Here is a 17,311-nt window from a genome sequence, read left to right on the forward strand (position 1 = left end):
AAAGAATCCCGCAATTTCCTATTGAATTGCTCGTATGCCCCCTACTGGTCCCGGTTCGTTTTAAAACCGAGACTAAAGCTTTCAGGGGCATTGGACAAAAACCCTATCTCGCAGAGACGCTGCGCGCCTCCGCGTTGGAGGAGGCGGCCAGGAAGGCCCGTGAGAACGCCCAGGCGGAGGCTTGGGCCTTCCTCGAGATGGCGCGCCGGCAGGAGGAGGCCACGCGCCAGGCGGCGCTCCGGGAGGAGGAGCGCCGGGCCGCGCGCCTGGCGGACACGGAGCGTCGGGCCGCGCTCCGGCTAGAGGCGGAGCTGCAGGCTGTGATACGTCTCAAACGTATCTATAATTTCTTATGTTCCATGCTAGTTTTATGACAATACTCACATGTTTTATACACACTTTACATCATTTATATGCATTTTCCGGCACTAACCTATTAACGAGATGCCGAAGCGCCAGTTCCTATTTTGTGCTGTTTTTGGTTTCAGAAATCCTACACAGGAAATATTCTCGGAATTGGACAAAACGAACGCCCAGGGTCTTATTTTTCGACGGAGCTTCCAGAAGACCGAAGGATATACGAAGTGGGGCCACGAGGTGGCGACACCACAAGGCGGCGCGGCCAAGGAGGGGCCCGCGCCGCCCTATGGTGTGGGCCCCTCGTGCCTCCTCCGACTCTGCCCTTCCGCCTACTTAAACTCTCCATCGCGAAAACCCTATTACCGAGAGCCACGATACGGAAAAAGTTCCAGAGACGCCGCCGCCAATCCCATCTCGGGGGATTCAGGAGGTCGCCTCCGGCACCCTGTCGGAGAGGGGAATCATCACCGGAGGACTCTACATCACCATGCCCGCCTCCGGACTGATGCGTGAGTAGTTCATCCTTGGACTATGGGTCCATAGCAGTAGCTAGATGGTTGTCTTCTCCTCATTGTGCTAACATGTTAGATCTCGCGACCTCGACGCCTCGAGCTCGCTGTAGTACTGTGACTCGCGCCGCGCGAACGCGCGCGGCAGCTTGAGCCCCTTGTTGAAGCCAGCGGTACGACCCGCGTATGCGGGTGGCGTCGGAGGCGCACCGCTGGTGCTCAAGCTCCTCGGCAATGAGCTTGCATGCGGGGCGGATCCAGCGCCGCCCACCCTCCCTCAGCCCGCAGCCTCCTCGACCACCGTCGGACACCATGGCTTGCAGATTTCTCGTCGGCCCGCGTGGATTGCTCATCGACGGAAGCGGAGCGGGCAGAGAGACGGATGGGGTTCGGCCCCCATTCGCGGCCACCGAATGCCATATATAGTTACTAGTGGAAAATAGGGAATCAATCCCGGTGCATTTGGGCTTTAGTCCCGGTTTTGAAACAGGGACTAACCTTCGGGATTAAAGATTTTTCCCTATAGTTCCAATTCAAAGATAAATCGGGGCTAAAGGGTGCTCCACATGGTGCGGCCAGGGGGCTCGTGGTGGAGGACCTTTGGTCCCGGTTCATCATACAAACCATGATTAAAGGGTCTCTGCAGCGGCAGAGGAAATGACCGTTTCTCTGCCGCGGCAGAGGTTTCGGGTGAGCAGCGTTTCTCTGTCGCGACAGAATTTCATGATTTTATGTTAATCATTGAAATCTGCAATGCATACATCATTGAAGAAAGCACAACATCGTCATGAATATATAAACATCGTCATGAAATACAATACATGTAATGCATATTTACAATATAAAGTCGATCCTCTTTACCACATCTCTATTTTCTATCCCTAATGTCATATATGATCTTCCGATGGTACGCGTTCCAGTTGAAGCTATGATCTCCCTAACAAAGAATCCCGCAATTTCCTATTGAATTGCTCGTATGCCCCCCTACTGGTCCCGATTCGTCGATATATACAGGTTGACATTTGGGAGCGCAGCTCAGAAATGCCATAAACAAACTGCATAATTGAAACATTCATTCGCGACAGGTACATAGAGGAGATAAACCGCAGAGCCTAGTGCTCCGCTTCTCTATGTTAATGGCGCCGCTGCAGCCGGTAAACAAAATGGAGCTCACCGGAGAGCTACGTGCTGCCGCGGTGGAGTCGGCAGCATTCTTGATGTCAAGCTCGATGTTCGCGGAGCCACTCCGCCTTCTTCTTGGCGTAGTCCTCCATGCATTCGCCGGGGTCGAACCGCCGTGCCGGGGACGGGGCGCTTGAACTCGGTTCGGAGAAGGTAAGGCGACGCGGAGTCGAGGAGCTCGATGCCAACATATCGCAGGAGCTTGAGCGGCGGATCTCGCGACCTCGACGCCTCGAGCTCGCTGTAGTACTGTGACTCGCGCCGCGCGAACGCGCGCGGCGGCTTGAGCCCCTTGTTGAAGCCAGCGGTATGACCCGCGTATGCGGGTGGCGTCGGAGGCGCACCGTGATGTCTACGGGTGCTTCTATTCTTGTAGACAGTGTTGGGCCTCCAAGAGCAGAGGTTTGTAGAACAGCAGCAAGTTTCCCTTAAGTGGATCACCCAAGGTTTATCGAACTCAGGGAGGAAGAGGACAAAGATATCCCTCTCAAGCAACCCTGCAATCACGATACAAGAAGTCTCTTGTGTCCCCAACACACCTAATACACTTGTCAGATGTATAAGTGCACTAGTTCGGCGAAGAGATAGTGAAATACAAGTGGTATGAATGAATATGAGCAGTAGTAACGGCGTCAGAAAAGTGCTTGCTGGCGTGCAGATGATGGTAGTAATATTGCAGGAAGTAAAGATGCAGTAAAACAGTAAACAAGCGATGATTGTAGTATTTGGAAACAAGGCCTAGGGATCATACTTTCACTAGTGGACACTCTCAACATTGATCACATAAATAAATAAGTTCTCTTCCTTTGTGCTACATATACTCTTGTTTGATAATGAACACCATTCGTTGTGTAGGGCTACAAGAGCACCTCAATGCCGGAGTTAACAAGCTCCACAACATTCGACATTCATATTTAAGTAACCTTTAGAGCATAATAGATCTTTGCAATTTAAACCGAGTACTAACATAGCATGCACACTGTCACCATCACACTACGAAGGGGGAATAAATCACATTAATACTATCATAGTAATAATTAACTCCATAACCTACAAGAGATTATGATCATAACCTACGCCAAGTACTACACGATGCACACACTATCACCGTTACACCGTGAAGGAGGAATAGACTACTTTAATAACATCACAAGAGTAGCACATAAACTAATAGTGATACAAAACTCATATGAATCTCAATCATGTAAAGCAGCTCATGAGATCATTGTATTGAAGTACATAGGAGAGAGATTAACCACATAGCTACCGGTACAGCCCCGAGCCTCGATGGAGAACTACTCCCTCCTCATGGGAGACAGCAGCATTGATGAAGATGGCGGTGGTGTTGATGGAGAAGCCTTCCGGAGGCACTTCCCCGTCCCGGCGGCGTGCCGGAACAGAGACTCCTGTCCCCCAGATCTTGGCTTCGCGATGGCGGCGGCTCTGGAAGGTTTCTCGTACCGTGGCTTTTTCGTATCGAGGTTTTAGGTCAGGGACCTTTAAATAGGCGAAGAGGCGGAGTCGGAGGGCTGACGGGGCGATGACACAACAGGGGGGCGCGGCCCAGGCCTTGGCCGCGCCGCCCTATCATCTGGGCCCACCAGGGCTCCCCTCTGGTGGCTCTCGGGTGTTCTAGAAGCTTCGTGGAAAAATAGGATGTTGGGCATTGATTTCGTCCGATTCCGAGAATATTTCCTTACTAGGATTTCTGAAACCAAAAACAGCAGAAAACAGGAACTGGCCCTTCGGCATCTCGTCAATAAGTTAGTTCCGGAAAACGCATAAATATGACATATAATGTGTATAAAACATGTGAGTATAATCATAAAACAAGCATGGAACATAAGAAATTATCGATACGTTGGAGACGTATCAGCATCCCCAAGCTTAGTTCCTACATGCCCTCGAGTAGGTAAACGATAACAAAGATAATTTCTGAAGTGACATGCTATCATAATCTTGATCAATACTATTGTAAAGCATATGAGATGAATGCAGCGATTCGAAGCAATGATGAAGATAATGAGTAAACAAATGAATCATATAGCAAAGACTTTTCATGAATAATACTTTCAAGACAAGCATCAATAAGACTTGCATAAGAGTTACACATAAAGCAATAAATTCTTAGTAGAATGCTTTGAAGCAACACAAAGGAAGATATAAGTTTCAGCAATTGCTTTCAACTTGTAACATGTATATCTCATGGATAATTGTCAACATAAAGCAATATAACAAGTGCAATAGGTAAACATGTAAGAATCAATGCACACAGTTTACACAAGTGTTTGCTTCTAAGATAGAAAGAAGTAGGTAAACTGACTCAACAATAAAATAAAAGAATGGCCCTTCGCAGAGGGAAGCAGGGAGTAAATCATGTGCTAGAGCTTTTTAAGTTTTGAAATCATATAGAGAGCATAAAAGTAAAGTTTTGAGAGGTGTTTGTTGTTGTCAACGAATGGTAGCGGGTACTCTAACTACCTTATCAACCGAGACTTTCAAGAGCGGCTCCCATGAAGGACGTTATCTCTACCAGCAAGGTAGATCATCCCTCTTCTCTTTTGTTTACACATGTATTTTAGTTTCATTATTGATGGGTGACACTCCTCCCAACCTTTTGCTTACACAAGCCATGGCTAACCGAATCCTCGGGTGCCTTCCAACATTCACATACCATGGAGGAGTGTCTATTTGCAAAATTAAGTTGCTTACTGATAGATCAGGGCAAAACATGTGATGAGAATTATTAATGCAAGTTAATTAATTGGGACTGGGAACCCCATTGCCAGCTCTTTTTGCAAAATTATTGGATAAGCGGATGTAGCCACTAGTCCATTGTGAAAGTCTGTCAAAAGTAAATGACAAGATCGAAAGATAAAACACCACATACTTCCTCATGAGCTATAAAACATTGACACAAATAAGAGATAATAGCTTTTGAATTGTTTAAAGGTAGCACATGAAGTATTTGCTTGGAATGGCGAGAGAAATACCATGTGGTAGGTAGGTATGGTGGACACAAATGGCATGGATTTGGCTCAAGGATTTGGATGCACGAGAAGAATTCCTCTCAATACAGGGCTAGGCTAGCAAGGTTGTTTGAAGCAAACTCAAGTATAAAACGGTGCAGCAAGACTCACATATGAACATATTGTAGCTATTATAAGACTTTACATTGTCTCCTTGTTGTTCAAACACCTCAACCAGAAAATATCTAGACTCTAGAGATCAATCATGCAAACCAAATTTTAACAAGCTCTATGTAGTTATTCATTAATGAGTACAAGGTACATGATGCAAGAGCTTAAACATGATCTATATGAGCACAACAATTGCCAAGTATCACATTATTCAAGTCATTAACCATTTACCACATGCGGCATTTTCCGTTTCCAACCATATAACGATGAATGAAATAGTCCAACTTTCGCAATGAACATTAAAGATAGAACTAAGAACACATGTGTTTATATGCAACAGCGGAGCGTGTCTCTCTCCCACACAAGCATGTATTTATTCAGAGAATGAAAATAACAAAACGAAAATAAAAGCACACAGACGCTCCAAGTAAAGTACATAAGATGTGACCGAATAAAAATATAGTTTCAAGAGAAGAAACCTGATAAGTTGTCGATGAAGAAGGGGATGCCTTGGGCATCCCCAAGCTTAGATGCTTGAGTCTTCTTGAAATATGCAGGGATGATCCACGGGGGCATCCCCAAGCTTAGACTTTTCACTCTTCTTGATCATATTGTATCATCCTCCTCTCTTGACCCTTGAAAACTTCCTCCACACCAAACTCAAAACAAACTCATTAGAGGGTTAGTGCATAATCAAAAATTCACATGTTCAGAGGTGACACAATCATTCTTAACACTTCTGGACATTGCACAAAGCTACTGGATATTAATGGAACAAAGAAATCCATCCAACATAGCAAAAGAGGCAATGCGAAATAAAAGGCAGAATCTGTCAAAACAGAACAGTCCGTAAAGACGAATTTTATTGAGGCACCAGACTTGCTCAAATGAAAATGCCCAAATTGAATGAAAGTTGAGTACATATCTGGGGATCACACACGTAAATTGGCAGATTTTTCTGAGTTACCTACAGAGAGGCAGATCGAAATTCGTGACAGCAAGAAATCTGTTTTTGCGCAGTAATCCAAATCTAGTATTGACTTTACTATCAAAGACTTTACTTGGCACAACAATGCAATAAAATAAAGATAAGGAGAGGTTGCTACAGTAGTAGCAACTTCCAAGACAAAAATATAAGACAAAATTGCTGTAGTAAAATAAAGACATGGGTTATCTCCCAAGAAGTGCTTTCTTTATAGCCATTAAGATGGGCTCAGCAGTTTTAATGATGCACTCGCAAGAAATAAGAGTTAAAGAAAAAGAGAGCATCAAGAAGCAAATTCAAAACAAATTTAAGCCTAACATGCTTCCTATGCATAGTAATCTTGTAAATAAACAAATTCATGAAGCATGATGCAACAAGCATAGAAAGATAAAACAAGTGTAACTTCAAAAATTTCAGCATATAGAGAGGTGTTTTAGTAACATGAAAACTTGTACAACCATATTTTCCTCTCTCATAATAACTTTCAGTAGCATCATGAACAAATTCAACAATATAACTATCACATAAAGCATTCTTATCATTAGTCTCATGCATAAAAGTATCATTACTCTCCACATAAGCATAATCAATTTTATTAGTTGTAGTGGGAGCAAATTTAACAAAGTAGCTATCATTATTATTGTTATCATCAAATATAGGAGGTATAGTATCATCATAATAAGCTTTACTCTCCATAGTAGGCGGCACCAAAAGACCACTATCATTATAATCATCATATATGGGAGGCATATCATAATCAACATAAACTTTCTCCTCAATACCCGGAGGGCTAAAGAGATCATTTTCATCAAAACCAGCTTCCCCAAGCTTAGAATTTTCCATATCATTAGCAACAATGGTGTTCAAAGTGTTCATACTAATATCATTGCTACTAGCATGCAAATAAGATTGCATAGGTTTTTTAATTTTCGCATTAAACCATTCATGTCTTGACTCAGGAAATAGTACAAAAAGCTCACAGATGTTTTCCATTATGCCTTACTAGTGTAAAACAAGAAACAAAAAGATGCAATTGCAGGATCTAAAGGAAATAGCTTCGAACACACACACAACAACAACAGAAAAGTACTTAGTTACACGGGACCGAAGTATGAGTGCCTTTTACCTTTCCTCCCGGCAACGGCGCCGAGAAAAGTGCTTGATGTCTACGGGTGCTTCTATTCTTGTAGACAGGTGTTGGGCCTCCAAGAGCAGAGGTTTGTAGAACAGCAGCAAGTTTCCCTTAAGTGGATCACCCAAGGTTTATCGAACTCAGGGAGGAAGAGGACAAAGATATCCCTCTCAAGCAACCCTGCAATCACGATACAAGAAATCTCTTGTGTCCCCAACACACCTAATACACTTGTCAGATGTATAGGTGCACTAGTTCGGCGAAGAGATAGTGAAATACAAGTGGTATGAATGAATATGAGCGTGAGTAACGGCGTCGAGAAAAGTGCTTGCTGGCGTGCGAGATGATGGTAGTAATATTGCAGGAAGTAAAGATGCAGTAAAACAGTAAACAAGCGATGATTGCGGTATTTGGAAACAAGGCCTAGGGATCATACTTTCACTAGTGGACACTCTCAACATTGATCACATAAATAAATAAGTTCTCTTCCTTTGTGCTACATATACTCTTGTTTGATAATGAACAACATTCGTTGTGTAGGGCTACAAGAGCACCTCAATGCCGGAGTTAACAAGCTCCACAACATTCGACATTCATATTTAAGTAACCTTTAGAGCATAATAGATCTTTGCAATTTAAACCGAGTACTAACATAGCATGCACACTGTCACCATCACACTACGAAGGGGGAATAAATCACATCAATACTATCATAGTAATAATTAACTCCATAACCTACAAGAGATTATGATCATAACCTACGCCAAGTACTACACGATGCACACACTATCACCGTTACACCGTGAAGGAGGAATAGACTACTTTAATAACATCACAAGAGTAGCACATAAACTAATAGTGATGCAAAACTCATATGAATCTCAATCATGTAAAGCAGCTCATGAGATCATTGTATTGAAGTACATAGGAGAGAGATTAACCACATAACTACCGGTACAGCCCCGAGCCTCGATGGAGAACTACTCCCTCCTCATGGGAGACAGCAGCATTGATGAAGATGGCGGTGGTGTTGATGGAGAAGCCTTCCGGGGGCACTTCCCCATCCCGGCGGCGTGCCGGAACAGAGACTCCTGTCCCCCAGATCTTGGCTTCGCGATGGCGGCGGCTCTGGAAGGTTTCTCGTACCGTGGCTTTTTTGTATAGAGGTTTTAGGTCAGGGACCTTTAAATAGGCGAAGAGGCGGAGTCGGAGGGCTGACGGGGCGATGACACAACAGGGGGGGCGCGGCCCAGGCCCTGGCCGCGCCGCCCTATCATCTGGGCCCACCGGGGCTCCCCTACGGTGGCTCTCGGGTGTTCCGGAAGCTTCGTGGAAAAATAGGATGTCTGGGCATTGATTTTGTCCGATTCCGAGAATATTTCCTTACTAGGATTTCGAAACCAAAAACAGCAGAAAACAGGAACTGGCCCTTCGGCATCTCGTCAATAGGTTAGTTCCGGAAAACGCATAAATATGACATATAATGTGTATAAAACATGTGAGTATAATCATAAAACAAGCATGGAACATAAGAAATTATCGATACGTTGAAGACGTATCACACCGCTGGTGCTCAAGCTCCTCGGCAGTGAGCTTGCATGCGGGGCGGATCCAGCGCCGCCCACCCTCCCTCAGCCCGCAGCCTCCTCGACCACCGCCGGACACCATGGCTTGCAGATTTCTCGTCGGCCCGCGTGGATTGCTCATCGATGGAAGCGGAGCGGGCAGAGAGACGGATGGGGTTCGGCCCCCATTCGCGGCCACCGAATGCCATATATAGCTACTAGTGGAAAATAGGGAATCAATCCCGGTGCATTTGGGCTTTAGTCCCGGTTTTGAAACAGGGACTAACCTTCGGGATTAAAGATTTTCCCTATAGTTCCAATTCAAAGATAAATCGGGGCTAAAGGGTGCTCCACATGGTGCGGCCGGGGGCTCGTGGTGGAGGACCTTTGGTCCCGGTTCATCATACGAACCATGATTAAAGGGTCTCTGCGCGGCGAGAGGAAATGCCCGTTTCTGCCGCGGCGGAGGTTTCGGGTGAGCGACGTTTCTCTGTCGCGGCGAGAATTTCATGGTTTTATGTTAATCATTCAAATCTGCAATGCATACATCATTCAAGAAAGCACAACATCGTCATGAATATATAAACATCGTCATGAAATACAATACATGTAATGCATATTTACAATATAAAGTCGATCCTCTTTACCACATCTCTATTTTCTATCCCTAATGTCATATATGATCTTCCGATGGTACGCGTTCCAGTTGAAGCTATGATCTCCCTAACAAAGAATCCCGCAATTTCCTATTGAATTGCTCGTATGCCCCCTACCGGTCCCGGTTCGTTTTAAAACCGAGACTAAAGCTTTCAGGGGCATTGGACAAAAACCCTATTTTATACTAGTGTTCCAGATCATAATACTAATCTCTAAATCTCTAATGTGTGATTACACAATAACTCCTTTCTCTCTCTCTCTCTCTCTCTAAAAACGACTAAATGTGTCGTGCAATGTGCGCAACGCGAAGCCACGAAACATGAACCTATCATCAAACTAACTAGACCATGAGAGCGCGCGTTGCCGCGCCCGTCCATATTAAAAGAAAGAATATCAACATTATATAAGAAAAAGGATAGTACAGATATATAAGATGGGTCAATATTGTGCTGGAACTTAAAATCTAGAAGAGTATAACATAAAGAATGAATAGTTGACTATCTCAATTATGAACATGCCTTCTCAGTGGGTCTACAGATATTGTTATTTATAGCGTTAATCGTACCATCGAGTTAAGGAAATGATCATATAATACACATTTCAAAATGAGATGAAAAATGATAAACAATGGCAAAGAAAGTGCTTACACAAGTCCTGATCATGTATGCATACTTGCGTTGTCTAAACTATTCGAGACATGGAGGCATGCTAACAACAACCATTGTGTTCCATCTGATGAGATAAAACAAGTTTATTATCACCAGAACCACGCCACTCCTTTTTCAGCTAGCCATGAGCATTGCCTTTATTAACCTGCAATGAACATAAAGCAAATAAATGTAACAACAACAAAGGAGGCTAAGCATGATGAATGGTACAAATAACATGAGTAAAAAACCCGGCATGGAGCATAGAAATAAAAAAAAAAGTGTGAAGTTCTGCCATTAGGTGAATGATTGCATGTTTATAGATGGCAAAAGCAGAATCAATGAAAGTTTGAATTAAAGAACATAGTTACATAATCCAAAGGTAAAGGCAAACTGCATAATTGGTTTTTTTAACATTCAGTTCATGAGTTGTATTACCAAGATGGGACTGGGGTTATTGCCTCCTAATTCAAAATAAGTAATCACTAACACAAGAATAATTAAATAATGGGACAATAGCACCAAGGAATCATGGCACGACCATGCGGCTAGTCCATATAACTCAAAATCATGTCACATGATGATAAGTGAAAAAATGATTTCAAGTATAGGCACGTATGACTCTTGGATGATGTTGGTCTCAGATTTATGCACTTGTGTACTAATCTCACAGTTGAAATAAGTGAGGTGATATGTGTATTTATCTACAAAGAGATATTAGTGAACAATAATTTATTCTCCTTAGACTATACATATTGTTAGATTAGCCATGTTTGCAACAATAATCAAGATGAGTGCAGTGCATACATGAAAAGATACTATCTGATTAGTCCCTAAAGTACCAAGTTCCCACCTGATAATGTAGGCAAAGGTCACAAAGCATAATGGGCTGCCCCCCAAATAACATTTGCAAAGCAGGAAGCAATAACATGCAATCATGTAAGGCTATAGCATGAGAAAATGTGTACTCAAACGGTATGAAACATCTCTTACTTGTCCAATAGACCATTAGCTTTACAACCCAACTCTTCGTGTACAAGTGGTGAAGGTATTTTACAATAAATAGTATCATCAACAAATTATATAGATGAAATACAAGAATGTCAAGTCACTCTAGAAATTAGAAACCAAGGTTAAGTTCTAGCAAGGTTTTGATACCGTGGTCATGAAATAGAATATCAAGGCAACGCACACCCATCCATTATAGAATTAGACTGATAGATATATCTGATAGAATTCGCAATGCACATATATTTATCAAATAGACTAATGCTCAATGTAATAAATATCTTTACAGTGCCTCAAATATGAAGCTAAACTAATAAAGAAATATTTCGTAGGCAGAAAAATAATTGGATATGAAGCATAGTAGTATGCTAACATTTTCAACAAAGCTTTACTATTCTTATGTATAATGCCCTGCTTTGGTGTCTTGGGTATTCTTTCTGTGTCATGGCAAAAGCTTCGGAAGCAAACAGGTGATAAGGATGTAAATTAACTTCAAATTTTAATTACGTGCAATGGAAGTTGATATTAGTATATACTTTTATGAAACAATACAATTTCATAGTCTATCTTTTAACACCTGAAGGGAACAATAACCACATAAGATGAGATCATGATGCCATGTTAAATGTCAGTTTCATGAACACTTCGTATTGACTACACATCAGAAACCCTCAAAGTTAAAGTTGAAATGACAACATAAAATATACAGATGATGTCCCATTTATATAAGCAGTGTACTTTGGGGTTAAATTCGACTGATGTGTTTTACATAATAGAAAAAAAAGACAGGAAAAGAGAAAAATGAATTCCTAAAACCTCAGTCAATTTTTTTTATCAAAGGTAATTAAAGAGTGGAACCTGAACAACAAAGGATCTTAGTTCGAATTCCAAAGCAGGCAATTCAATGATGTAGTTCACTTAATAAAGTGTAGAGGTAATTTCAAGGATATGATTTGAAGCATAAAGTTGAAAAATATGAAGTTACCTAGCTTAACCGAGCCGATCAGACACTTCTTTATTGCAGTTCTTAAATATAGTCAACTGAATTTTAAGTCTTTTTACATTTAAACGTCAAATGCCATCGAACAAAGCTAAGTAAAATTAACCTTCAACCGATACAGAGTAGCTCACATCAGTAAATGACTTTCTTGTCTTACCTTTTGTAGTTCACGTTTGCTATTACTGGCTGATAAAAGTTGGAGCCTGAATTCTGTGAAAAGTCTACCAGCTTCAATGGAATTCTCAAAATCAGAAAACATTAAAATATTCTGCAAATGTAGCATCACAGAATAAGTGTGTCCAACAAGAGCTGATTATAGATTCATGCAGATTGACTTTGAAAGCAGAACATAACCTTGCTGTCAACAGTGAGCTCATCCAATGGCTTGAACATCCTAGTTAATGGCATCTACGCTAATTATGTCCATGGCCTAGCTGTTAAATTAAATCAAGAATGTTTAGTGTACACAAGCATGACATTCACCCGAACAAAACTGGATGTCAGATAATCTTTTAGGCGACATACGCATTTAAACAAATAGACAATAAAAAGTTCAAACTTCTTACAAAAGTGACAATCTGGTTGCTAAATATCAAAGGGTACTCTTCAAGGAACACATTAACAAAGAAAATGGACATGCAACTTCCCAATCTTCTGAACTAATTAAACTTCTTAGTTGGGCCCTTATAACACAAGCCAATCCCTAAGAGCCCACCTTTCAGGAATGGGGTTTAGAGTCAAGAAACCTGCCAACAGTACAACAACTGTTCCGGCTACATCCTGCCGAGATGTCCATCGGGCACCGGCACAACAACTAAGCAATGTCATCTTCCCTTGGTATTATCAGTTCTAGAAAAGTAATTGGTAATCAACAATAAAAACAGAGATCATAGATATGAAAAGGGATTTCGAGGGGAGATATATATGAACTTGGGAGGACAGAGAAACAACAAGATCATATAATCTCTACAGTGATCATCGCTAGGACGATTTCACAGAAATACCTTTGACATCAGCGAGCTTGTTGAGGAACATGATGAAAGTGGCGGAGCCGTAGCCGGACAAGCTAGCTCATCGTGGTGGCCGCCACCGCTCGAAGTAGAGTTCGGCGGAGCACTAGGGTTTCCTTTCGCAGCCTCCTACCCTTTTATGGAATTCTGCAGCTGTAATTTTTTTCGTAATATTTGCTGCCTTTTTATTTGATCTTCAGTGTTGTCAATGGACTCCTACCTTAAAATTTACCACACGATTTAGAGAAGGATAATCTACATGCTGAGCAAAAGTAATTTATGGATGCTGATTAACATTCAACATAAATTTCAGATGCTTAAAGTTTCTAGTGTATAGCAAATGGTTTACTTTCAGTCACTTAATCCGCAGAAGAGAGAAAGGAATGATAAATTGTAAAAGGACATGAGAAATAATACTTAGGGGTCAAAGTGTAATATTACTAAAGCTTGTAGCTAAGGGAAACCAGAATCATGTACTTTATGCTGGAACTTAGTTGGTGCTTTGTTGCTACATTAGCATCCCTTGTAAAATCAATAGAGTGTACATATTTAAGTTATTTGATTTATAGCATGGAAAAAATTGTTAAATTTGGAGTTCAGACTTATGAGATAACCATTGAGATTTAGAATAATAAGTACTCCGTATAAAATAAGTGATTACCTTTACACTTAAAATTAAAATATTCAGTGTAACAGATTTACGATATGTACGATCTGTCAACCAGAATATTCAAAACCTTTTTCATTATCTATCTACGTAGCCTTTTGTTTTCAAAAGCATATAAGTGGAAAACGAAACCTGCTGATTACCTATTAGTTCATCCATATGCAAACGAAGTGAAGTCATTAGGAGTCTAGAAAACCAACAATGTAATCTTCTGGTTTCTTTTTGCCATTATTCCCGAGGCAACCCACACTCATGGTCCCCTTTTAGTGCGAGATGAGGCGTAGCGAGACACTGATCCTGATAGACATTGCCGTGACATTGTGGAATTTAATTTTCATCCTAGATAATCCAATAAAAGGAAAAGGAAGAATACTAAACACATAAGACATTGTCTATTTTATCCAAATATATGATAAATTTAAACCTTGGTGTAAATTTATTTATAAAACTGGTAAACCTATGACCCACATAGATGGCTACGATCTTAAGAAACAGAAGCATGGAAGCATCACCAAAAAATTATCCCAACGATCTTTACACTTCCTTAATTTTCTAGTTGGTTCCTTTAACACATACAAACGGACATGAACATAATCAAGAGAAGTGCAGAACACATCTATGAGGATGATTGCACGATGTACCTAAAACTAAATAGATCATACAATCATCATTTTTGTAGCAATCATTTACCCAATTAACATGACGCAACTGAAAAGTTGTGAGAAAGCTCTGTCATACCTGAATATGCATTCCCGCACAGCATTTTGACAGAGGGGGGAAACAGAGATAAAGTCGATGAAACCTGATGTCTGGTTGCCATGGAGGAGGGTAGATTGCAATAAGTGGCAAGCTGAGTTCGTGGGAAGAGGATTTGACATCAACGACCACAAGAGGAGATGCGAGCACCAGCCAGCCAAACCTGCAGATCAGCGCCCAAACCAATAAATCCCTTGCCGCTGACCGCGTGGCCCATTAGGAAGGCCACCCTCCGCCACCTGACATGCTGTTGGAGCCCCTCTCAACTGTGCCAGCGGAAGAAAGGTCAGGAGGGCAGCGGCGGCGTTGTTCCGCCTTGAACGACTGGCTTCGATCAAGAAGGGCATGGACAGAAAGGGGTAGTCTCTCAACGTCGACGACCGAAACAGCGGCGTCGCACCTAGTTTTGCCTTACGCTGGTATCGGGAGGAGTGGGGTCTGGCGTGCGGCCGTGCGGGGAGATCGCCGTCCTGAAGGAAGATGGGGCTGGTCCACTCATACGAGTGTTGCGGGGAGTGGAAGACGAGGCTGGCTGTTTCACTCGACAGACGAATCGTCTACCAAGCCTCATCTACCAAAGCTTCGGTGGGCCGTCGAGCAAAGCCGCAAGACCCATATAAGCGGCCCGATTAACCAGGAGCGTCCTAAGTTGATCTGTGGAGAAGCGGCCTGGTTAATGTGCACGAGTGGTACCACAATTTGCAATGCGGACTGGTTTTGGTCTTGAGTCGTTGTGCCTCTGACACGCGTCACACTACAGTGGTTGACGGAAATAGAAATAGAAATGAATCCCCCGTTCAACCCTAAGCTACCTGGGCAGGCGACGGTGATCGTCGACGGCGGGGGACGGAGGAGGAGACGTAGACGGAGGCGGGAGAGGTTAGGAAGGAGGAGGCAGAGGCAGTCCTTATTGGATCGACTGAAGGTTGGGTGGCTCGAATCAGAGGTCAGCATCTGGGCGGAAGGCGACGGCTGGGCGACGGTTACCGGCGAAATTTATTGGAATCAGACGGCGACGCCGACGGCACCAATTTGGTCTGATGTTGGTCCACAGGTAGCACTTGTTCTGCATTTCTTTAGTTAGAGCTTCATTTGTTTCGTTTTGCATTTGTTCAGTTTGAGGACAGAAGTCTGTAATCCGTTGTTGAGTACACTACCTAGTCTGTAAGGGGTTTGGGTTCAGGACGGTACCTGAAAAATAATGGTACACCTAGGCTCCATTGTTTGAGTTTACACTTTGCAGATCACTGTTTGATTCTGTCCATGGCATCAATTGTATGGACACTCGTCGACAACAACTTTAGCAGCTTGCTTTTAGGTACATGTACATGTACATGAAACTGAAAACTTGTTTGTGTTGAAAAATTCGCAGAACCAGTACCAGTTCATCAGGGGAAGATACCAAACAGAAGTAGAAGATGACAGTGTAAAACTGGTGAGGAAGGAAGCATGAGATACAGGAACTGAAGGCAGAGAAGAAGAAAATGCTTAGAAATCACAGAGCAGAGATGAGAAATAGAGGTAAGAAGGAAATGTTGATTGTGTCTGTAGTAGCAACTCCTCTGTATGACTCTGTTGCTTTGGTCACCAGGTTTTTTGTGTGACCAAGCACAAGAATGTATCAGCTTTGTGTGCTATTGTATCCATGTACACGATGTTAACTGGAATAAGAATATGAGCTTTTATCTGAATACTTGCTTGCACTTTCTGCCTGTGTACAAAAAGACTGCAATAATAAAATTAGTTCGAATAAGAAACCTTGCACAATCGTTGGAATATGAAATTTGCACCATCCATATCAGAACTTTGGACGCAGAGAAAATCAAAGAAAAGTTTCTGCACCCTTCCAATTGAGTGAAATCTTCCCCCTCCTCGCGCCACCGGTGGCCATCTCGGCCACGACGTTGCCGCGCCCACTGCCCATGACTGTCGCCCGTCGCACCCCGCCGCGGGGCCCCACCGGTCATGGTTCTCCGGGAGGAGCCTCCCCAGCCTCGCGGCTCTGCTTCTCTGGCACATCGGATGCTTCCTGGGGCTTCAATGCGCACGCCTCCTACGCTAGCTTGGCAGCTTGCCAGCCTACGCCGCCATCAAGCGCCTCTGCCCGATCTGCGCCGGCCTCGCATGCCCATGCCCCTACCGCTCCTCCGCCTGGACCCTCGGTCCGTAGCATCGTGTTGGTGCCTGAGTCTGCACGCCATGCTGCGGACTCGCAGGATTCACAAGGTTGGCAACTGGTGCTCTGCAGGCACGCAAAGCGCTCTTCAACCTCGCCAACCTCGGAGGCCGGTGTCAATGCGTGCCAACCACCGTCGAGCTGCTCCCTCGCATCCGCCGTCTTTAAAGAGGAGCTACGCGGCCGGTGTTTTCGCTGCTTCGACCACCAACACCACGTGAGCCAGTGCAAGAACGACACTCGCCGTCTCCACTGCCTGGACACCGGCCACATCTCCAAGAGCTGCCCTACGGCTACGAGCCACCTGCCGCGAGTCCCTCTCCCACCGCTGCCCGCAGATCGCCGCCGGCCGCAGAAGCCCCCGGTCCACTCCAGGCTCGTGTTCCCGCCAGACCACCCCAACTCGCTCCGGCAGCCGGTCCACACCCGCCTTCGACCGGCCTCTTCCGCCGCTCCACGACGTTCGCCGTCACCACCACCTCCTCCACCGGTGCAGCCCTCGTCAACGATGGCCGGC

This window comes from Lolium rigidum, chromosome 5, assembly GCF_022539505.1.
Source record: "Lolium rigidum isolate FL_2022 chromosome 5, APGP_CSIRO_Lrig_0.1, whole genome shotgun sequence".
NCBI lineage: Eukaryota > Viridiplantae > Streptophyta > Magnoliopsida > Poales > Poaceae > Lolium > Lolium rigidum.